This window comes from Urocitellus parryii, chromosome 6 (assembly GCF_045843805.1).
Source record: "Urocitellus parryii isolate mUroPar1 chromosome 6, mUroPar1.hap1, whole genome shotgun sequence".
Lineage (NCBI taxonomy): Eukaryota > Metazoa > Chordata > Mammalia > Rodentia > Sciuridae > Urocitellus > Urocitellus parryii.
Window position 1 is genome coordinate 150,480,271 of NC_135536.1, and position 18,204 is coordinate 150,498,474.

At 41.7% G+C, this 18,204-nt stretch overlaps 1 pseudogene; it reads left to right on the plus strand.

Annotated features, from left to right (window-relative positions):
• Window positions 1-337: 337 nt before the first annotated feature.
• LOC113185833 (melanoma inhibitory activity protein 2-like) lies at window positions 338-16,363 on the plus strand (annotated as a pseudogene).
• Window positions 16,364-18,204: the final 1,841 nt, after the last annotated feature.

Consider the following 18,204-nt stretch of genomic DNA (forward strand, 5'->3'; position numbering starts at 1 on the left):
AATGGGTGGGTGACCTGGAAAGAACTCCTCTCTGGCTTGATTGGAACAGGCTTGAACCTTTGCTGCTTCAAGATTCACAGCAGAGTGAAGAGGCAAAGACTTCTCTGATAGGCAGCATGAGTGTGCTAGGCCCCTGGGAGACCATGACCAGGGTTCCCCATACCCATGCATGGAGTCCCCCCCCCCCAACCGCTGGTTCACAATGATCTGCTCCGTTGCCTGGTGCATGTTTGCTCCTGACAAAAGGTCTGAGTGTCCACAGCCTGTTTTGGCATGGCTAGTCATGGTGTGGTAGCAGAGGTAATAGTCAAAGTAGCCTTAGCATGATGGAGGGGCAATGGCTTCCCCTCAGCCCTACTTGGGGGTGGTCCTGAAAGAAGTAAGCAGGGTTGTGGTCTGCCTTGTCTGAAGACATGGAAACACACCCTATTCCTTATGGCTGTCCCTGGGAATTGGTGTTATGTTCAACTATTGGATTTTTTGTTGTTCTCTTGTTTTTGTGGAGAAGTTATCAGTCTGTGAGAAGCAGGCATTACATGAGAAGAGAAAAACAGCTTGCTCTAAAACTTTCTGGACTAATTGAAGAAAAATGTGAACTACTTGAAAAGATTAGTCTTGTTCAAAAAGACTATGAAGACTTGGAGTCATCTTTAAAGGATGCCATTTTGGAGAAGAAGTCAATAAAATCAGAAAATTTGGAGACAATATATGAAAACCTGGATAGGTACATATCTAAACTTGAGAATGAAATACTCTTTCTAGAAAAAGAGCTAAAAGAAGAGAAAACTAAACATTTTCAACAGGATGAATTGATGGTGGATATATTAAAAATAATTAAGTCCCTAGAAGACGAATCAAAATCCCTCAAATTTCAAGCTGAAACAACCTTGAGAATATTTAAAATGAATAAAGAAGCAGTTACAGTAGCAATAAAAGAGGCTTTGAATGAAAATTTTTACCCTCAGGTAAGTCAGAAACAGCTTTTACATGAAGTTGAAGTATGGAAAGAAAAAGTGAATGGCCTCAATAAACAGAAAATGACACTTGAACACTCTAAAGAACATGCAGAGCAAGTTCTAAGAGAAAAAGAAAATCACATTAAATCTCTGACTGAACACTTGCTGCAGATGAAAGTTTGGGCTCCTGTGCTTGCAGAAGTCCTAAAAGATGATGGTAACTTGGAGTTGGAAATGGAGAGTGAATCAGAAATTGGTGCTCACTTTGAAGATCAGGCAAAAGGGTCTTTGAAGAAACTGGTTTATGTTGCAAAGTTAAAGACCTCTTTTAAAACCTTAGAAAGAGAAGGAAATCAAATTTTTACTTTATTATCTGAAGTAATTGAATCAAAGGAAGGTATTATAGGACATATTAAAATCTTAGAACAAGCATCTTTTCAGGCAGAAAATACACAGTTTGAAAGTGAGAATCAGAATCTTTAGCAGAAATTTAAAGTCATGATGGAACTATATCAAGAAAATGTAATGAAACTCCAATGGAAACTAATAAGAGAGAGAAAATTACCAGGTAGAGCAAGAAGTAAAACTTTCCAAAGTGGAAGAAAAGGTCAGCCATACAACTAAACCGCTGGAGACCTATAGAAAATGAGCCAATAATCTTGAAGAATAATTGAAGAGAACCATTCATTTTTATCAGGAGCATGTTAAGTACTATGAGAAAAAAAACTCATGGTAATGAATTGGCAGTTCAGAGTGCTGAAAGATACCTCAATGATTTAAGAAAACAAAATGATCACAACAGACAAAAATCAACTGAAACGGAGTTCAAATTTAAAGTTGCAGAAAAAGATCCTTCTGCACTTGATGTTTCCAATACAGCCTTTGGCAGAGGTCATTCTCCAAATGGTCCCTCACCATTGAGTTGACCTTCATGTGAAATGAGACCTTCTTATGTGGAAAAGAAAGGTCCACTCATACTCTCACCTTTGGTGCCAGTGAGAGAAGGAAGAGGCTCACGGGGCCCAGAGAATTCTCTGGATCATCCGACCAGCAATGAAAGAAGAGAATCAAACTGAAACAGGTTAACTGATCCTCAGAGAGCACCTCTGACACTGGACCCCTGGCATCTCCATGTTAACAGGCCCATATGATAATGATCCCTCCACCAGGCCAAACATATTCTGATCCACAGCTTCCTCTACAAAGGCAAGATGGATGTCATTCTAATTTTGGTACACCATCTGTATCAGCAGAATTCAAAAGTTCCACTATGCTGCCTTTGGAAAAAAATGGAGGGGTCTGTTGGGAGCTGGCGACCGCACCCTGAATATGGCGCTGGTCTCTGCTTCCGCTTCGTTAGCGGTTAGAGTTGTTAGAAGTAAACAACTCCCTGTAAGGCTATGGGGCTGGGCTCTGGCCTGCTTCTGCTGCGCTGCACCTATGACCCTTCCACGTGGTGCTAGTTCATTGGCGGGGCTGGGTACTTAAGCCAGGGCAGACCGACCGCTCGCTCTCTTGTTCCTGTTTTCTCATCATGATTCAAAGGTCCTGAGTAAACTGCTGAAAGAAGAATCCTGTGTCGTGTTTCCCTTGCTGGCGAGGGGTCGCGACAGTTGGTGGCCCGAGCGGGGAAGAATATTCCTCGAACCCAGGATCCAGAACTTTCAGCAGTCAGGGTGGTGCACCGGTAAGTTCCCAGGTAAAGTGGGAATCCGCAAGCAAATAGCGGGACGCACCTCTGTAAATTGAGAGCGGGGAAAATAATAGAACGGGACGCTCCTCTGTAGATAAAGAGAGAGAGGGGCTTTTGTACTTTCACCTTCTTTATAGCTTTGAAAACATTATGGGTGCTACCTCTTCAAGCCCAATTTTGTTGGCCCTGGATGGGCTGCTACGTTCAAAAGGACTTAAGGTAAAGCAGAGCACTTTGCAGATGTTTTTAAGAGAAGCTGATATAGCAGCTCCTTGGTTTGCTTTTTCAGGGAGTCTTATGATTCCCAGCTGGGACAAATTAGGGAAAGATCTGGATTTCGCTTATGAGCAAGGTACTTTAGAGGATGGCATTATACCACTTTGGAAGTTGGTTAGAGGATGTATAGCAGGCGGTAAATGCCAGGAAGCTGTGGGTGAGGGTCAGGCCATTCTTGAACAACTACATGAGGAAAAATCTGAGGGGTCACATAGTGAAGTGGCAGAGAGTATTAAGAGTAAGAGTAGTGAAAAGGCAAAAGAGCCTGAAAATAAAAATAGGAGAAGGCTCTGTCCAGACTTGACCGAACTAAAAACACCCGAGGACACAAGCGGCTCAGAGAGTTCTGAGGACCTTGATATATTGTTACAACAACTACCTAAGATAAAAATGAAAAAGAAAAAAAGGGAGACACAAAGCATGAAAGCCTACTGTGAGAAGGGGGATAAATCTAATTTTGATGAATCTAATTTTGAAGAGGAGGCTGAGAATTTAGAAGAAGGTGCAGTGCTTGTTGCACCGCTCTCATATGTGGGGGGAGTCCAAAGCTCCAGGAGAACTTTTCATGCACAAGTTTGGAGAACAGTTAATACAGACATGGGACTAGCATACCCGGTTTTTCAGGACGCTAATAGGGGAAGATACCATGAGCCTTTAAATTTTTTTTTATATTGTTATCAAGGATTATTTATTATTCATAATTGTATGTTCCATATTTTTTCAACTAGTGTGACACAGTAGGTTTGTTTAGCATCACCATAAATACATGAGTAATGTGTTGCCCTACAAATAATTTTTCAGTTCATAATCTCAGAGGACCACTATTGTATCTGCAGTCCATCATTGGCTAAATTGTTGTTATGTGGTGAATGACTATACTTTATTTAGTTGTACATATACAGGTAAATATACATATGTCCTCTCTATTATGTGAACACTTTTGAATGTCTGTAAATATTTCTTCATGAATGTAATATGAAGAATATGTAAATATGTCTTATCATGTGGATACATGGTATTTTGTAATTCAGTGAACTAGCTTCCTTTTAGTAGAATTTGGATGTTTCTAATCTTTTTTTTTTATTGTTGGTCGTTCAAAACATTACATAGTTCTTAATACATCATATTTCACAATTTGATTCAAGTGGGTTATGAACTCCCAATTATACCCCGTATACAGATTGCTGAATCACATCAGTTACCCTTCCATTGATTGACAAATTGCCTTTCTAGTGTCTGATATATTCTTTTTTTTTTTACTTTAATTTACTTATTTGTTTATTTAATATTTTTTTATTGTTGGTCGTTCAAAACATTACATAGTTCCTCATACATCATATTTCACAGTTTGATTCAAGTGGGTTATGAACTCCCAATTTTACCCCGTATACAGATTGCTGTATCACATCAGTTACCCTTCCATTGATTGACATATTGCCTTTCTAGTGTCTGATGTATTCTGCTGTCTGTCCTATTCTCTACTATCCCCCCTCCCCTCCCCTCCCCTCCCCTTTTCTCTCTCTATCCCTTCTACTGTAAATCATTTCTTCTATTTGTATTATCTTGTCTTACCCCTCCTTTCCTCTTATATGTCCTTATGTATAACCCTGAGGATCGCCTTCCATTTCCATGCGATTTCCCTTCTCACTCCCTTTCCCTCCCACCTCCCATCCCTGTTTAATGTAAATCTTCTTCTCAAGCTCTTCGTCCCTACCCTGTCCTTGTTTACTCCCCTTATATAAAGGGGTCATTTGGTATTTGTTTTTTAAAGATTGACTAGCTTCACTTAGCATAATCTGCTCTAATGCCATCCATTTCCCTCCAAATTCTATGATTTTGTCATTTTTTAATGCAGAGTAATACTCCATTGTGTATAAATGCCACATTTTTTTTATCCATTCATCTATTGAAGGGCATCTAGGCTGATTCCACAATCTTGCTATCGTGAATTGTGCTGCTATGAACATCGATGTAGCAGTGTCCCTGTAGCATGCTCTTATTAGGTCTTTAGGGAATAGACCGAGAAGGGGAATAGCTGGGTCAAATGGTGGTTCCATTCCCAGCTTTCCAGGAAATCTCCATACTGCTTTCCAAATTGGCTGCACCAATTTGCAGTCCCACCAGCAATGAACAAGAGTGCCCTTTTCCCCGCATCCTCTCCAGCACTTATTGTTGTTTGACTTCCTAATGGCTGCCAATATTACTGGAGTGAGATGGTATCTTAGGATAGTTTTGATTTGCATTTCTCTGACTGCTAGAGATGGTGAGCATTTTGTCATGTACTTATTGATTGATTGCATGTCCTCCTCTGAGAAGTCTCTGTTCAGGTCCTTGGCCCATTTATTGATTGGGTTATTTGTAATCTTATTGTCTAATTTTTTGAGTTCTTTGTATATTCTGGTTATTAGGGCTCTATCTGAAGTGTGTGGAGTAAAGATTTGTTCCCAGGATGTAGGCTCCCTGTTTATCTCTCTTATTGTTTCTTTTGCTGAGAAAAAACTTTTTAGTTTGAGTAAGTCCCATTTGTTGATTCTAGTTGTTAACTCTTGCGCTATGGGTGTCCTATTGAGGAATTTGGGGCCCGATCCCACAGTATGTAGATCATAACCAACTTTTTTTTCTATCAGATGCTGTGTCTCTGATTTAATATCAAGCTCCTTGATCCATTTTGAGTTAACTTTTGTGCATGGCGAGAGATAGGGATTCAGCTTCTTTTTGATGCAAATGGGTTTCCAGTTTTCCCAGCACCATTTGTTGAAGATGCTATCCTTCCTCCATTGCATGCTTTTAGCCCCTTTATCAAATATAAGATAGTTGTAGTTTTGTGGATTGGTTACTGTGTCCTCTATTCTGTACCATTGGTCCACCCGCCTGTTTTGGTACCAGTACCATGCTGTTTTTGTAACTATTGCTCTGTAGTATAGTTTGAAGTCTGGTATCGCTATACCGCCTGATTCACACTTCCTGCTTAGCATTGTTTTTGCTATTCTGGGTCTTTTATTATTCCATATGAATTTCATGATTCTTTTATCTATTTCTACAGGAAATGCTGTTGGGATTTTGATTGGCATTGCATTGAACTTATAGAGAACTTTTGGTAATATCGCCATTTTGATGATGTTGGTTCTGCCTATCCATGAGCAGGGTATATTTTTCCATCTTCTAAGGTCTTCTTCTATATCTTTCTTTAGTGTTCTGTAATTTTAATTGTATAAATCTTTCACCTCTTTTGTTAGGTTGATTCCCAAGTATTTTATTTTTTGGGGGGGATACTGTGAACGGAGTAGTTTTCCTCATTTCCGTTTCAGAGGATTTGTTGCTGATATACAGGAATGCCTTTGATTTATGTGTGTTGATCTTATATCCGGCCACTTTGCTGAATTCATTTATTAGCTCTAATAGCTTCTTTGTAGACCCTTTTGGGTCTGCTAGGTATAGAATCATATCATCTGCAAATAGTGATAATTTAAGTTTTCTTTTCCTATTTTTATGCCTTTAATTTCTTTCGTCTGTCTAATTGCTCTGGCCAGTGTTTCCAGGACTATGTTGAACAGAAGTGGTGAGAGAGGGCATCCCTGTCTTGTACCAGATCTTAGAGGGAATGCTTTCAATTTTTCTCCATTCAGAATGATGCTGGCCTGTGGCTTATCATAGATTGCTTTTACAATGTTGAGGTATGATCCTGTTATCCCTAATTTTTCTAGAGTTTTGAACATAAAGGGATGCTGTACTTTGTCGAATGCTTTTCTGCATCTATTGAGATGATCATATGGTTTTTATTTTTAAGTCTATTGATGTGGTGAATAACATTTATTGATTTCCGTATATTGAACCGGCCTTGCATCCCAGGGATGAATCCTACTTGATCATGGTGTATAATTTTTTTGATATGTATTTGAATCCAATTCGCCAGAATTTTAGTGAGGATTTTTGCGTCAAGGTTCATTAGAGAAATTGGTCTGTAGTTTTCTTTCTTTGAAGTGTCTTTGTCTGGTTTCGGAATCAGGGTGATGTTGGCCTCGTAGAATGAATTTGGAAGTTCTCCCTCTTTTTCTATTTCCTGAAATAGCTTGAAAAGTATTGGTGTTAGTTCCTCTTTAAAGGTTTTGTAAAACTCTGCTGTATACCCATCCGGTCCTGGGCTTTTCTTAGTTGGTAGTCTTTTGATGGTTTCTTCTATTTCCTCTATTGTTATTGGTCTGTTTAGGTTGTCAATATCCTCCTGACCCAATCTGGGCAGATCATAAGACTTAAGGAATTTATCTATGCCTTCACTATCTTCTATTTTATTGGAGTATAAGGATTCAAAATAATTTCTGATTATCTTCTGTATTTCTGAAGTGTCTGTTGTGATATTGCCTTTTTCATCCCGTATGCTAGTAATTTGCATTCTCTCTCTTCTTCTCTTCGTTAGCATGGCTAAGGGTCTGTCAATTTTATTTATTTTTTCAAAGAACCAGCTTTTAGTTTTGTCAATTTTTTCAATTGTTTCTTTTGTTTCAATTTCATTAATTTCAGCTCTGATTTTAATTATTTCTTGCCTTCTACTTCTTTTGCTGTTGTTTTGCTCTTCTTTTTCTAGGATTTTGAGATGAAGTATGAGATCATTTATTTGTTGGTTTTTTCTTTTTTTGAGGAATGAACTCCAAGCAATGAATTTTCCTCTTAGAACTGCTTTCAATGTGTCCCATAGATTCCGATATGTTGTGTCTGTGTTTTCATTTAACTCCAGGAAGTTTTTAATTTCCTCCTTAATGTCTTCTAAAACCCATTGATCACTCAGCAACCTATTGTTCATTCTCCAAGTGATGCTTGATTTTTCCTTCCTTCTTTTTTCATTGATTTTCAGTTTCATTCCATTATGATCACATAAGATGCATGGTATTATCTCTACCCCTTTATATTGTCTAAGAGTTGCCCTGTGACATAATATATGGTCTATTTTTGAGAAGGTTCCATGTGCTGCTGAGAAAAAAGTGTAACTACTTGATGTTGGGTGGTATAGTCTATATATGTCAATTAAGTCTAGGTTGTTAATTGTGTTATTGAGGTCTATAGTTTCCTTATTTAACTTTTGTTTGGAAGATCTGTCCAGTGGTGACAGAGGTGTGTTGAAGTCTCCCATGATTATTGTATGGTGGTCTATTAGACTCTTGAACTTGAAAAGAGTTTGCTTGATGAACACAGCTGCACCATTATTTGGGGCATATATATTTATGATTGTTATGTCTTGTTGGTGTATGGTTCCCTTGAGCAGTATGAAGTGTCCTTCTTTGTCCCTTTTGATTAACTTTGGCTTGAAATCTGTTTTATTAGATATGAGTATGGCCACTCCTGCTTGTTTCCGCAGTCCATTTGAGTGGTATGATTTTTCCCAACCTTTCACCTTCAGTCTATGAATATCTTTTCCTATCAGATGCGTCTCCTGTAGACAGCATATTGTTGGGTCTTGTTTTGTGATCCATTCTACTAGCCTGTGTCTCTTAATTGGTGAGTTTAAGCCATTAACATTTAGGGTTATTATTGAGATATGGTTTGTTCTTCTAGCCATATTTGTTTATTGATGTTACTAACCCTGATTTGTTATCCTCTTTGACTACTTTCCCCCCTTTACTGTCCTATCTCCCATTGTTGGTTTTCAATGTTATTTTCCATTTCCTCTTCCTGTAATGTTTTGCCAAGGATTTTTTTAAGAGATGGTTTTCTAGCTGCGAATTCTTTTAACTTTTGTTTATCGTGGAAGGTTTTAATTTCATCTTCTAATCTGAAGCTTAATTTCACCGGATACACGAATCTTGGTTGGAAACCATTTTCTTTCAGTGTTTGAAATATGTTATTCCAGGATGTTCTAGCTTTCAGAGTCTGTGTTGAGAGATCAGCTGTTATCCTGATTGGTTTACCCCTAAATGTAATCTGCTTTCTTTATCTTGCAGCTTTTAAAATTCTCTCCTTATTCTGTATGTTGGACATTTTCATTATAATGTGTCTAGGTGTGGATCTCTTACGATTTTGCACATTCGGCATCCTGTAGGCTTCTAGGATTTGGGATTCTGTCTCATTCTTCAAGTCTGGGAAGTTTTCTCGTATTATTTCACTGAATAGACTTTTTATTCCTTTGGTTTGGAGCTCTGTGCCTTCCTGTATCCCAATGACTCTTAAATTTGGTCTTTTGATATTATCCTATAATTCTTGGATGTTCTGCTCATGGTTTCTTAGCAGACTTGCTGAGCTGTCTATGTTCTTTTCCAGTTGAAATACTTTGTCTTCATTGTCTGATGTTCTCTCTTGTAAGTGATCTACTCTGCTGGTAGTATTCTCAATTGAGTTTTTAAGTTGGTTTATTGTTCCTGCATTTCTAGGATTTCTATTTGTTTGTTTTTTATTACCTCTATCTCCCTGTGAAATTGATCTTTTACTTCCTGGATTTGTTTGTCAATGTGATCTTTCATTGTCTGATTTTGCTGTTTCATGTCTTCCTTGAGACTCCAGATCATCTGAAGCATATAAATCCTGATCTCTTTATCTGACATTCCATCTGTTGCAGCTATTACCTCTTCTAAAGTTTAGTTGACCTGCATTGCTTGTGGTCCTTTCTTTCCTTGTCTTTTCATACTGCTCGCGTTTCTTTCTGCTTGGTGCAACTGTTGTGTTTTTGAAATTTACCCCCTGTTTATTTATGTTGCTCTTGTATAGTTGGGAAGTCTCCCTTGCAGGGCGGGTATTGGCTGTGCTCCTCCTCTAATTATGGTGGTCTGTCTACCCTGCTGATCGGTCGCAGGTCTGCCCCTGCTGCGGGCACGGGTGGTGGCTTTGCTCTGCCCCCACTCCAATTGTGGTAACGTAACTACCACGCCCTGGGGTCGTCGGTCCTGATCTGGATGTGGGTGGCGGCTCTGCTGGGCCCCCACTCCAATTGGTGTGACGAGTCTACCGCGCTGGCAGACCTCTAGGCCGGTGGGTCGCAGTTCTGCACAGCCCCCACTCCCAATGGGGATACCTGACTTCCTCTCCAACGGGTCGCTGAGCCCCCTCCGGACCCGGGCGGCGACCCTGCTCCACCCCCACTCCAACCAGTGTGACGCAACTGCCTCGGTGTTACGTGTCCACCCCGCTGGCAAGCTACCTGGCCTGTCTTGCCAGTTGGCAGCAGGTCTGCCTGCCCTGCTTGCTCGGATGTCAGCTCTGCACAGCCCCTACTCCAAATGAGGTTACTTGGCTACCGCGCCACGGAATCGCTGGTCCTATTCTAGGCGTGGGCGGCTGCTCTCTTCAGCCCCAGCTGCTTTTGGGGTGTCATGGTACCACGCCGGCGGGTCGCTTGGCCTGCTCTGGGCGCAGGTGAAAGCTCCACTCTGCCCCTACAGCACCCCGCCGGACCCTGTTTGAGAAGCAGTCACCGCAGATTCCCTAGCCTTGGGCCAAAGCAGCTTAGGTAGCCGGAACCCCGCCTCTCAGATCCCGATACACTCTCCGCTGGGAGCTGGCTCCAGGGAACGACCCCCACGGGTTCCCCAGCCCCAGGCCAAAACTGTTCCGGGAGTCAGAACCCAGTCGCCCCAAGCTCAGCACACGCTCCACTTGGAGCTGGCCTCCACCGGCAGTCTCCGCAGTTTCCTCAGACCTGGGCCAGGTTAGCCCCGGGAACCCGAATCCAGCTGCTCAGTGCCCAGCGCACGCCTTGCCCAGCACGCGCCTCTAGGAGTATTCTCCACAAGAACCCCCGCCCCGAGCCTGAGAAAGAAATCTGTCTGCTAGACGCAGGCAAATACCAGCCTGAAATCACCTGTTCCGTAGTTGAATGGGCTGAGATCAGTAGAACACGGGGATGATTACATCATCTCTCCGAAATGGCGGCTGCTGTCCTCCACTGTGGTCCGACAGGTGTCTGGAACCAAACTGGGCCGCTTCTCTCCTCTGTTTCAAAGCCGGAACTCAGCACTAAGGGCTCCGATGTACCACTGGCAGGAGCCCCCCAATATCCGTATCGCTGTTCCCCCGCTCTGGCACCCTGCCGCTCCCCGGCACGCGCCACAGACTCCAGCCTCCAGGCGATCGCCTGTCAGGCTATGCGACCCTCCGTGTGGGGAAATGGAGCTCTCAGAGCCGAACTTCGCACGATGGAAATCTGTCCACTAGATTCTGGAGCACCTCAATTTCACTGGAACTTCCCAAAGATATCCTTCAGCTGTTTTGCATCGTCTTTCTCCCACTTAGTGATGCGGCGCCCTGGGGTGATGCACTCCCTTCGCCGCCATCTTCCTATTCTCAGCCTTTAAATTTTAAAATAATTAAAACCTTGGCAGAATCCGTTCGCACTTATGGTATAGATGCTGCTTTCACTCTTACTCAGGTAGAGGGGCTTGCCAGATTTTGCATGGCCCCCTCAGATTGGGCTAGTCTGGTGCACGCATGTGTTTCCCCAGGCAAATATTTGGACTGGAGAGCATTTATGCTAGAGGGCGCGGTAGAGCAGGCTGCCCAAAATCATGTGGCGGGACGCCCCGCCTGGGATAAATATATGCTTTTGGGGCAGGGCAGGTTTGCCAATCAACAAACGGGATATCCTCCTGAAGTATATGAACAGATTAATAACATTTGTATCCGTGCATGGAAGTCACTCCCAAATAGAGAAGTGTCTGGCAATCTGATTAAAATTATTCAGGGCCCTACAGAACCTTTCTCAGACTTTGTTGCTAGGATGGTGGATGCTGCGGGAAAAATCTTTGGTGATCCCGATAGAGCCATGCCTTTGATTAAGCAACTTGTTTTTGAGCAATGTACTAAAGAATGTAAGGCAGCTGTTACTCCTTATAAAAATAAAGGCATAGAGGCTTAGATGAAAGTCTGTAGAGAAATAGGTGGGCCCTTAACTAATGCAGGCCTTGCTGCTGCTGTTCTTCAACTCTCTCGTAAGTCCAGCCCTGTTGCCGGAAAGTTAAGTGCGGTCAAGGAGGACATTTTAAACGAGAATGTCCTAATAAAAGGGGAGCATCTAAAATTGAGTCCAATTCTGCTAGCCATCCGCCAGGCTTGTGCCCTAGATGTAAAAAGGGAAAACATTGGGCTAATGAGTGTAGGTCTGTCAGAGATATACATGGTCAGCCCTTACAAGATAGAAACATGTCAAAAAACGGTCGGGGGAGCCCCCAACCCCAGGGCCCACAAATATATGGGGCAAAGGAGAATGGGACAATGTAGAACGAGTCATGGCCGTCCCTGCATCATCAGAGAGCCACTACAGGTGCCCCGGGATTGGACCTCTGTTCCGCCTCCAGACTCGTATTAACACCTAAAATGGGAGTCCAACTGGTGGAAACTGAGTTCAAAGGACCTTTGCCACCTGGCACTGTGGGTTTGTTAATTGGGCGTGCTTCCTCTATTTTACAAGGCCTTCATGTTTTCCCTGGGATTATTAATCCGGATATGGTGGGAACAGTGAAGGTTATGGTGGAAGCTCCAAAAGGCATTGTGTCCATCTCCCCAGGAGACCGGATTGCTCAATTGCTAATTTTACCCAGTTTACATACCCGCTTTCCTGCTGATTCCTTTTTAAGGACAAGTGATGAGATTGGAACCACCGGAGGGAATTGTGTTTACTTGTCCTTAGATATGAATGACCATCCTACTTTAAAGTTAACTATAGAAGGCAAATCAATTTTAGGATTACTAGATACTGGAGCATATCTTAGCATAATTGCATTAAAGGACTGGTCAAAGGGGTGGCCGGTGCAACTCTCAGATCAATCACTAAGAGGTTTAGGATACGCTCAAGCTCCACAAGTCAGCTGTAGGCATTTGTCATGGAAGGATTCTGAAGGACATTCTGGCACTTTTCAACCATATGTGCTTGATCTCCCAATCTCCCTATGGGGACGTGATCTTATGAAGGACACGGGGTTTCAACTTAGTGGTGAATACTCAGCAGTTGCCCAAAAGATAATGCAAGACATGGGATATAGACCAGGTCTTGGATTAGGAAAAAATTTGCAAGGACGTAGACATCCCTTAGAACCTCAACAAAAACTTAATAGATATGGGCTGGGTTTTTCTTAGGGGCCGCTGAGGATCAGGTGCCCATTACCTGGAAATCAGGGGAGCCAGTATGGGTGCCTCAGTGGCCGCTCTCCTCTGAAAAATTGATTGCGGCTCATGCTTTAGTACAAGAACAATTAAAGTTGGGACATATGAAATCCTCCACTTCTCCATGGAATACACCCATATTTATTATTAAGAAAAAGTCTGGAAAATGGCAGTTATTACATGATATACGGGCCATTAATGCTCAAATGCAGCTCATGGGACCCATTCAGAGAGGTTTGCCTTTGCTTTCAACAATAGCTTTAAAAGTGTTGGAAGCAGTGGGTCCCATACACACATCAGGAGTAATGTCTTCCCTTTTTCTCCATCTTCAAACATTGATTTGGAATCGCTCCGCCTGTTTTTACCCCTTGCATATTCGAGCCCACACAGGTTTACCGGGTACTCTTTCTGCTGGCAATGCCCAAGCTGATCTTGCTACTCGTCCTTCTTGGGTGTTCCCTGTTTCCTCCTTAGATCAAGCTAGAAACTTTCATAGTAAATTTCATATTAATGCACGAGCACTCCAGAAGCGCTTTACTATCTCTCGTGCTGATGCTCGGCAGATTGTATTGGATTGTCCTAATTGTATCATTTTACATCATCCCTCTTCTGTGGGATGTATTGTATCATTTTACTTCATCCCTCTTCCTCATGGTTTGCGGCCTTTAACTATATGGCAAATGGATGTCACTCATGTTCCCGACTTTGGCAAACTTAAATATGTCCACATGTCTGTAGATACTTGTTCTGGCATTATCCATGCTTCTGCTTTGTCTGGTGAAAATGCTGGAAATGTTATCACGCATTGCTTTGAAGCCTGGGCAGCATGGGGATTACCACAGACCATTAAGACGGACAATGGTCCAGCGTATACTGGACGACAATTTTCTTCCTTTTCCAACCAGATGGGTATCCAGCTTGTCCATGGTTTACCCTACAATCCACAAGGTCAGGGTATTGTAGAGCGCACTCATAAGACTCTAAAAGAGATGTTAATAAAACAAAAAGGGGGAACTGGCTTAGGCCACACCCCGAAAGAGCGCCTCTCCTTGGCTCTATTCACTATTAATTTTTTGAATCTGGACATCCAAGGGCGCTCTGCTGCGACTAGGCACTGTTCACCCTCTGCCCCGAACTTTGGGCATGTTAAGTGGAAAGATGTACTTTCTGGACAATGGTATGGGCCTGATCCCGTGCTGGCATGGGCACGAGGTTCTGTCTGTGTTTTCCCACAGGACCGAACGGAACCGTTGTGGGTGCCAGAGCGCCTCGTGCGGAAAGTTCCTCAAGCTCCGTCAGAGAGGAAGAATGAACTTGAACAAGATGAGATGCTTGATGCTTCTCCTGATGGTGATCGGACATGAGGTCATCTGGACTGCAGAACGACTCCTCTGGGCGGTGGTAAAGACGTGGCCATATCCATTGCCCATTACTTCTCAGGCTGGTGTACTTCCATTTTTCTTCACTACTAATGGCTCTGCCACCATGGATTGGTCGATCTTGCCTATGGATACTGTAGCAGCTATTGATAACTTTTCTACTGTTTTATTATTTGACACATTGTGTTTCTTTGTACATGTTAATTACTCTGATTTCATACCTTGTATTATGTTAACCAATCAATCTTTGGGCTGGTTTGATAGTGATGGTTCCTGGGATTCAAATGGTAATGCTACTGTAATCAATGGTGTTTTTCCTGCTAAGGTATTGAGAGCCAATACTTCTATTCCTCAACAACCGGCATTGTTGCCCCGTAGTACTTATACAATGCTGGAATGCCTTTTTGGAGGACTCTGTTGTGGTAGTACGTGTGCCCTCCTACTTGCCTTTACCTGTGTCTATTGATGATGATAATTTGCCTGTATTATTGCAAAGAAACAAAAGAGACTTTGGTATAACTGCAGCCATTGTGGCAGCCATTGCAGCTTCTGCTGTTGCGGCGGCCACTGCCGCTGCGGCTCTTGCTATTGCTGTGCTTACTGCTGATGCTGTGAACAAGCTTGTGGGTACTGCTGCAACAGCCATGGAGACTCAGACTATGATGAATCAACATCTACATCGTGGCATTGTGCTTCTAAACCAGCAGGTAGATCTACTACAAGACCAAGTGGACATTTTGAGTCAAGTGCTCACTCATGGGTGTTTACTGCCCATGGATGGACTATGCATTACTCCCTTAGCTTTCGATAACTTGACTAGGGCCGCTAATTTGTCTAGACAACTGGGAGCTATGCTTACAGGGGCCTGGTCAGCAGAGTTTGATAATCTGACTATGCTTTTAAGACAAGAAATTGTTAGAGTAAATAAGACGCGAGTCCATATTGCTCCGGTGAAAGATGTAATCTCATGGTTATCTAAATCTTTTGGTCTCTTGAAGCAATGGGCAGGCATGGGTGCACTGACTGTGGTCCTGGTACTTGCCATTGGATTATGCCTGTGGTGTCTGGTTCGTAAGCGCAAGTGGCAGCGGGTGCAGAATCTTATGCTTGTACAAGCCTTTGCCGCTTTAGAGGCAGGGCAGTCCCCTCAAGCATGGCTCACCATGCTCAAGTGATCGACACAGCACAGGGTGCGAGGCAAGGCACTGCACTTGGGAGCTTTAGGTTTGAGTCCCAAGAAAAGCATGTCCTATTGCATGTGGGTTTGATGTCGACGCCCCACCTCCATGAAAAAGGCATCAGTCGGAATGGTGACTCGCCTGGGGAGGGCCCCCCTCAGGAGTGGGCCATTATTTACGGCCACTTTTGCACAATGGAGATAGGACCTCTACTTTTACCTGTTGCTTGTAAAACAAAAAGGGGGAACTGTTGGGAGCCGGCGACCGCACCCTGAATATGGCGCTGGTCTCTGCTTCCGCTTCGTTAGCGGTTAGAGTTGTTAGAAGTAAGCAACTCCCTGTAAGGCTATGGGGCTGGGCTCTGGCCTGCTTCTGCTGCACTGCACCTATGACCCTTCCACGTGGTGCTAGTTCATTGGCGGGGCTGGGTACTTAAGCCAGGGCAGACCGACCCCTTGCTCTCTTGTTCCTGTTTTCTCATCATGATTCAAAGGTCCTGAGTAAACTGCTGAAAGAAGAATCCTGTGTCGTGTTTCCCTTGCCAGCAAGGGGTCGCGACAGGGGTCTACGTCTTCAGATATTAAATACAGTAGAAATGATACCAAAGTCAATCTTGGTGATACCAATTTGCCTGATTCATCTTTCCCTCCTGAAAATGAAGTAAGTGGCTCTGGCTTTGCTTTTTCACCTTTCCTTCCAATCAGAGGTCCATTGTTTCCAGTGGATCCAAGAAGTCAGTTCATGAGAAGAGGACCTTTTTTTCCTCCACCTCCTCCAGGAAACATGTATGGAGCATCTTGAGGATATTTTTCCACTGGGTCCACCACCCCCTCCATTCCCAATGGGACTGTAGTGTTTTCCTCATTATCTCCCCTCAAGAGCTGGATTTCTTCCCCCCCCTCCTCCCACCCCCGCATTCTGAAAGTAGAAGTGAGTTCCCTTCAGGGTTGATTCCAGCTTCAAATGAGCCTGCTACTGAACATCCAGAAGCACAAAGGAAACCTGACTATATTTTGTATCTGCCTTCAAAAGTAACTTATCTCTCATTTATAGTTTAAGCAACTGCTTTTATTTAAGTGATTATACTTTTGCTCCAATTGAAGCTTAATGGGATTACAATTCTTAGAATAGTAATTTGTAAATAAACATGGTTTAAATATGAATCTTATGAGTAAATTATTTTCATTTTATCTCATTCTAGAGAGTATAACATTTAATTTGATTAATGCACTATTATATGAGCAACAAATGGAGTTTTATATATGCAATCTTGCAGTTGGGGATATTTTAAACTCCAAACAAAGGCTGTCCCTTTATACAAAGAAACATATTTACTGTGATTGTAGCAAATGTGAAAGTAACTTTATGCTTAATGAAAGATTTTAATTGATATAAAATCTTGTTTGGCATTGATAATAAAAATCAGCTAGTTTTCCATAAAAAATACTAGAGCATATTAAGAGTAAATCAGAAAACACAACTATATATGTCATGGAAATAGGAGATTTCAAATAAAAAATTCAGTTATCAGAAAACTTGTAGAAATTGGAAACTTCACTCTGTCCCTGTTTTCCCTTACATCTTTTTTTTTTTTAATTTTGTACCCATTTTGCTGTGGTTCACTGATATTGGGAGTGTCCTAGACTTTGTTTTGTTTTCAGGGAGACATTTCTAAAATAGAAATGACTTATTAGGACACTGAAATGAAGAAACAAAGACATAACTCCAAATTTTGCTATTGGTAGATCCGATAGTCATAAAATGACTCTGCTAAACTACTATAAATGTCTGAAGTTCTTAATCTCAATTTCTATATCATTCATATAAGTAAAAATTTACAAAACTGCACCAGTCCAGAGATGACACTTTGAATAATGTTTCCCCTGTTAGAGACCAAGAAAGAACATTTATTAAAAATAGCCTAATTAAGAATTAGTGGTTAAAGTTTTTTTTTCAAGTGTTAAATATGCTCTTCAGGTTTTTGTAAAGAATATACATTTAAGTCTAAAATAAATGCCATAATATAATTTTCTTCTTAAATATAAGAAGCAGCTTTATCACAATTGATGGCCAGTGGAGACTTTCAGTGATACTTGAGCCCACAATTAATTTAAATGAGAAAAAAATTGGGGTGTTGAAAAAGAAACTACAAGTTCAATAAATCTAATCTGTTTTCCCTCAAGAGTAACACTGGTTGTTAAATTAATCCTATAATTTTTACTTTCTAGCATAAAACATTACTTGCTCTAAATGAATGGAAAGCAAGTCTACATTCATGGTCTGTATAAAATGGACTGATGAACCCCCACTGATGTTAATTCAGAACTACTTCTGCCCTAACTACTGGAGAATAGTTCCTAGTATATTTTATGTTTGACACCAAGAAATTGGAAGTAAGGTGATTTTTGGTTGAAAACAGAACTAAAATTCCTAAATACCATGATACAGTCCTATAAAAAGTTATACTTTCAGAAGAAAAACCTGAAAGGACCTTCTAAATATGACACTATTTATTGAATCAGGCTCCAACTTTGTTTGCAGCTCTGAAAATGACAGTTAAATAAAATAAAAACAATATTAAAAATTGGCAATTTATAGAAAAATTAAGTATTAAGTCCAAAAATGAAGTCATATACACAGTA